At 42.3% G+C, this 5,536-nt stretch overlaps 1 long non-coding RNA gene across 1 annotated transcript in view; it reads right to left on the bottom strand.

The window, feature by feature from the left end:
- Positions 1-3,707: 3,707 nt before the first annotated feature.
- The window catches only part of LOC109297005, a 6,227-nt gene continuing 4,398 nt past the window's right edge, over positions 3,708-5,536 (bottom strand). Inside the window, exon 3 of the long non-coding RNA XR_002097141.1 lies at positions 3,708-3,718. This is a non-coding gene — a long non-coding RNA (uncharacterized LOC109297005). The remainder of the gene's footprint in view (positions 3,719-5,536) is intronic.

The following is a 5,536-nucleotide window of genomic DNA, read 5'->3' as shown; positions in this document are numbered from 1 at the left end:
TCTCTGGGCCCCCACACAGCTATTGCTGTGTGACCAGCCCTTAACAGTGCCCAGCAGTGCTCAGCAGATGAGCATGGCCAGGGACTGGGAGCTGTGTGGCAGAGACATTTCACCACAGCACCTGCAGAGAGACACTGTTGGGGGTGAGCAGCAGCAGGGAGCAGCTACTGGCCCTGCTGCCAGAGACAGACAGCCAGCAGCCTGGTGGGGGATATCAGTGCTGGGCAAGGGATGCAGAAAGCTGTAGCCTAGCAGCAGCTCTGCAGAAGGAACAGACTAGGTAGAGGCAGCCTGTGGCCTGTTCAGGGGGGCACAAGAGGGCTGCGGGCAGCTCTTGGATAATGCACAGGCTCCCTCAGGAACCCTGTTGTGTGTGTCCCAAGGCACAAAATGGCTGATGGCTTTTATACCCAATAGCCAGGGGCTGTCAGAGAGCAGCCCAGCCCTGGAGCAGATAAGGCTGCCATCCAGATGTCCTGGAGCTAGGCTCAGGCTGGCTTAGGCCAGCAGGCCCAGCACTAAAGTTATGTCTACTGAGCATTAATTAATTATGACTAAATTTGATACCTACATTTGCATGTATCAAATTTAATTGAGTTTGGCTTAACTTACTGTGCAGTAAGTGTGTGCATGTGTAGATGCATGCATGTACTGTGCAAAAACTTGAGCTAAGGCATGTTAATTGGTCTCATATAGATGTGCCCACGGTCTCTAGGTTTTTTTTATTTAATCCTATAAGTATGTGCATGCATATGCTTTTGTATTGCAGCAAAATGTGGAATTATTAAACTATGCCACATGAGAAGAAATGAGAAATGTTAAAGGTTATTAAATACTGGGTGGGTTGTTTTTTAAAGCTACAAAGTGGATCAGTACAAACTACAGCATGTAGCACAGGTGTTTCTGTAATTGATACACAAAATAATTGTTCACAAGCCAGCAAGCCCAGACTTTCCCTTATATAGTTTAGCTTCATGCATTGCAGACTTGTGAATAGAGATATGTGCCAAAAGAGACTGCATAATCAAATATCCAAAACTTTTGTGTGATACAAACGATGGAGACTGTAATGGGGGAAGAAAGGTGTAGCAGAAAGCTATGTCAGATTCCAAACCCACATCTGTATCTGAATTTCACTGCCAAGACTCATTTTTAAAATAGACTGAACAAAAACATGGATTTCAATTCACTCAGACTTTTGGGTGGGTTAGTTTGAGATCATCGTTATTTCTAGGAAATCTGTAGAAAAAAAAAGACTCTAAAATTATAACTATATGCATTCCATACACTGTCTTTGCTATTTTTCTTTCTTATTTTAGAGGAGTTTTATTCACATGAAAATGAGGGTGGGAGGAGGGGGTGTTAAATCCTTTTTAAAAAAGGAACTGGATAAATTTGATAAGAATGTAGAAGTCCCCTATTATAATCCAACGCATTGCCAATATCATGAGAATACACCACAGCAACAGATGAAAATAATGTATAATGATGATACATCACTATACATTACAGTGATGTACAGTGATGATTCTGACTGATATGTTCACCCCAAGGTGTGCTTGAGCATCTGTTGTTTATTTAGATAGTGGTTTTAGTCCAAGTTTTGAGATACTTAAGTAGCTGAACATCTTTACCCTTAAAGGCTATCAAATGGGAAAGCTTAAGAAGTTTAGTGTGAAAGCATATGCTAATAGAAAAAGGTTCATTAGCAACAAGGTAAGTTCAAATGGAAGACATTGTATATATCCTGGAGAGCTTTTTACAGAGAGATGTTGATTTGGGATTTCCTGCTGTTCCAAGGCAATTAAATCACATTAGGAGCTAATTCAATAAGGTGTAACTTTTTAACAATCTTATCAGTGAGTGGATGCCTGGATTCTGATTTTACACAGTCTTCAAATCAGGAGTTGAAGTCTTTCTTAAAAAATTGCTATAGCTCAACCAGAAGTTACAGGCTTGATGTTGTAAATTCCCTGGTGAAAGATTCTGGTCTGTATTATGCAGGCAGAGTGACTAAATATCATAATGTTGCATTCTTGTCCTATAGTATATGAGCTGCATTTAAGTTCCCTTGTATAGACTGTTCCCCTTTATAGTGAGGGTATTTAATACGCTACATGAACACCTTGACTGATACAGTTCTTTCCTGACAGTCTGTTATACTCATATAATGCTAAAGGTAGTCCTATGCATAGTAGTTTTATTATAGCCTATGAGTTACATTTAAAAGCTAAGGAGAAGGCTGACAAATATTGTATGCAGTCCTTCCTGGAAATTGTAAAGCTGCAAACAGTCAGACAACCCAATAGATTCTATTAAAGACATCCATGGAAAAAAGGGGGAGCCCAGGAATTGTGGGAATGAACACAGGTGTTGGTGAAAGAGGCAGAATTAGTTCAAGAGGATGGAGGGAGAGACTAGATGATAGGAGTTTCATTTGCAGGTTGAAGTAGATTTAACTAAAGACATTGGTACAGTTTCATCCAATGTAAGGTAAGCTGAAGGTTCCATTCAATATGTCATTTTGGCTAGGGACATTTAAACTGGTATAAAAAATTGGAAGCCAGTCTAAACCTGTAACAAAACAGAAGTGCACATAGACCAATTTCAAAGTGGCAGGATCCAGTTCAAGGTAGATCTGCATGGGTGTCATTTTAATACCAACAGTTTTAATACCCAATTAATACCCAATACAAACTGGGTTTAAATACCCAGGTGAATTTTGATTGTGCTCACTGATAGTCAGAAGTCAAACACTTCATGCACAGCCTTTCCTGACTACCTAGAAGGAATGTTTCTTTAATGAAAAATTTTCCCCTCTATTTTGGCCCAGTTTTCTTGAAAACTGTAATACAATATCATCTTCTATGCAAAAAAAAAGTTGAAAAAAGGTAAATTAAATAAGTATATGGGTATTCTATCATTGCATTGAATTTTAGAAACCTTCTAGCAAATTCATAGGTTTATATTAAAGGGTCAGTGTACGGGTCTTACAGTAATTTTTTTAGAAGCAGCTATTTGACTGAATTTCTGTTCAAAATTCTTTATAATTATTCTTTATATTTAGTAAAGATGACTAATCTGCATACTGTTATGCTGGCCTATTTTGTGCTATAAAAACTATATATAGTATGAATATAGTAAATCTTCAGTAAGCTCTCCTTTAGGTCACTCATGCTCTGTAATGTCACTGCAACAAACCACAATTGGTGAGAGCTTGATTGGGTCTATATGTGTTTCTCTTTGATATGAATGAGATCATAATAAGCATGTCTAAGCTAGCCTAACTTAACGTACCACTTGACAAAACAAGCTACATACTATATACAAAAATCTAGCTACAATCTGTTCATCAGGACAATGTAATTTAAATGAATGCAATGTTTCATTCCAGATTTATAAGAACAGAACTACTAAGATGTAACATGTTTAGGCTTAGAAGCTATTCATTTATTTCTTCAGGAAATACTCAAGAAAGTATTTTGCAGTTAAAGTTTCAGGTTTGCTTTCAGGAGTGAATGAATGTCTGGGTATATGAGAATAAGAATTATTTTTACCAGACTATGCCTAGGAAATTTTAGAGAGACAATTATCTAAAGAATCAACATTTAGATTTTCAAGCAGAGTTCAGTTTCTATTAAAACACCAAAATAAGAGACCAGAATATGGGAAATATCCAACCAGCTGACTGTTTCCTAAGGTGCAAACAGAAGAGCAGCTCCCAGGTGTAACTCAGAACAATTTTTCCAAAGCATTTTGAGTTACGTTACCCAGACCAAACAGAAGTTCTCTGTTGGTTCCAGGGGCGATGGGAATCTAGCTGGGTCTGGGATCCTGCAGCCAGGTTCCCAGAGCAATGTCCAGGGCTTTGCTGTTTTCAGAATGGGTGGGGGCATGAACAGTGCGTGCCCTCCGGCAGCTGGGGGTCACAGCTGTGCTGGCGGTGATGGGAGCCTGGCAGCGGTAAGCAGGGGAGTTCCCACAAATGCCACCAGCACTGTTGATGGCAGGAGGGGGAGGAGGGGCTAGCACTGACCAGGGGTCAGCAACCACCCACAGGCGCTGCTGGCAACATCAGCATTGGCCAGCAGCGATCATGGACTGCCCGCAGATGCTGCCGGTGGTGTTGGTGGCAGGGTGATGAGTGGTGACCACCTTCAGGTGCTGCCAACAGTGTTGGCAGTGCCTTTTTGCAGAAGGTGTACCGCCACACTCAGGGGGTGCACGTAAACCTGTGTGCACCCCCTACGCATTGCCCCTGAGTAGGGGGAAAGGCAGCAGAGGAAACTCATTCTTAGGGCTCCCCAGATGGTGCTGAAAGGTTGGGGTGGATAAACTGAAGCCCACCCCCACACATCGGAGAGGCCTTATCTGGGGTTCTGAGGGCCTCCAGGGCATTAGCAACACATAGACAGTGCACATGGGTGCACATGCACCCCTTTAGTTTGGCAGTGCACTCCTGCAAAAAGCACCACCAACACTGCCAGCAGTTCCTGAGGACAGTCGCCACTCACCATCCCCTCTCCCCTCACCACTGACACCTCTGGCAGCATCTGTGGGTGGTCTCCGATCACTGTTGCCTGCTGTTGACACTGATGGTGGCATCTGTGGATCGTCAGTGCTCGCTACACCCTCCCCCTGCTGCCAACACTGCTGTGGCTGCCTGCGGGAGCTTCCCGCTTGGCTCACCCTCTCCCCCAACACCTCTGCAGCTGCCTGCAGGAGCTCCCTGCTCACTGCCACCATACCCCCACCACCAACACCACCATCACTGCCTGTGTGCAGTTGCTGGGCCCCCCCCAGCCTCTGGTGGCACGTGGCATTCATTTTTCCGGGACTACAACCACGGCACTCCTGCAAGGCAGAGCCTGGCTGTTAGCTGCACCACTGGTATCCAGGGGTCAAAAAACCCAAAGGGAAAAAAAACAAGAAATGCATACTCAGGCAGTGCACCCTTGAAGTGCAGAGAACACCAGACTGTGCAGTATGTGGTGGTGCAGACATGTTTATGGCACCAGATACTGCACAACTGTGCTCATCTGGTTGCACCCTTAGTCTCTGCTCATTAAGAGTTTCTGAATATTAAGCATTTTTGACAATCTGACTCTTATTTAGATACCTTTTACTTAACTTTAGCTAGCTCTACCTCATTTCATCCACAACTAAGATCTGAATTTCCTATGTAAACAATTTTGATGGTGTTGTAGGTTAAGTGTTCCAACACTTAAGATTTAATCACAAATTTTGTGCTACTTAATAGCTTCAAGGGCCCAGCTCCTGGAATCATGAACCTGGAAACTGAATGTTCTCAGGACCTCTCATTTCTTTTAATTTAAGTAAGGTTTTAGCTTTCAAGTTTGCCAAAAAAAATGCAAGGAAAAAAATGTTCAATGATCTTAAGTTGGTGCCGTGACATTTTGAGACCTAACTCATAATTTTTATAAGACTGCAATTGACAATGCTTTACACTTTCCTCTTCAAAGAGAGCATGATTTGGGTTTATAGTTTCATAGTTTCATAGTTTCTAGGGTCGGAA

The sequence above is a fragment of the Gavialis gangeticus genome, unplaced genomic scaffold, assembly GCF_001723915.1.
Source record: "Gavialis gangeticus isolate Ggan-Ray unplaced genomic scaffold, GavGan_comp1, whole genome shotgun sequence".
NCBI classification, from domain to species: domain Eukaryota; kingdom Metazoa; phylum Chordata; order Crocodylia; family Gavialidae; genus Gavialis; species Gavialis gangeticus.
Note: the sequence above shows the minus strand (reverse complement) of the source record. Positions and strands in the feature narration are given on the sequence as shown.